Source organism: Hydra viridissima, unplaced genomic scaffold, assembly GCF_058129835.1.
Source record: "Hydra viridissima isolate aposymbiotic clone 2 unplaced genomic scaffold, HvirCarnegie_v1 scaffold_9, whole genome shotgun sequence".
NCBI classification, from domain to species: domain Eukaryota; kingdom Metazoa; phylum Cnidaria; class Hydrozoa; order Anthoathecata; family Hydridae; genus Hydra; species Hydra viridissima.
Genome location: NW_028324308.1, coordinates 14,539,838 through 14,540,607, shown reverse-complemented (window position 1 = coordinate 14,540,607; position 770 = coordinate 14,539,838).

Here is a 770-nt window from a genome sequence, read left to right as displayed (position 1 = left end):
GCACTGAACATTACAAGTAACAATTATTTATACCTTCTATTTATGGTCATGGATAATTTTAAAAATATTATTTCAACAAATAAATTACTCCATAGTATGAACTGGACTTTAAACGAACTTAGTTTTTTAAAACAAAGATTAACCCGCCTCTTCCCTACTATGTTATTATGTAATGAAAACGTTCTTTTTGTATCCGTTAAATCTTAATCTCTCGGCTTTAAGAACGATGAGCTGTTTAAAGTTCTTGTGAAAATTAATAGACAAAATGAGTTTAGCTAAAAGTTTTAACTAAAAGATGCTAAATTATTTAACAGTCCACAAGTGTAAATTTACCATACGCTTACTTTTACATTTAATTGAAGGATTGTGTAGGATTACTTAGTTACCGATTGATAAAAATCAAGAATGCACTCTTACAAATCCCGACCGATTCTCTTGTTAACTAATCAACACACTTCAGTTTTCTTTTCATTTAAATTTTATTGATTTTTTTTGCTTCACTAACGAATAATTCCTGGTATACTATATTAACATTTATAATTACAAATTTATATGTAGTATACTAAATGTTTATGTTGTATTTATATTATGTAGTGTTTTGTATGTAGATAATGTTATGGTTGAAAAAAATTAAAATTGTAATTGTTTTCTTTGCTGAATATATATATATATATATATATATATATATATATATATATATATATATATATATATATATATATATATATATATATATATATATATATATATATATATATATATATATATAA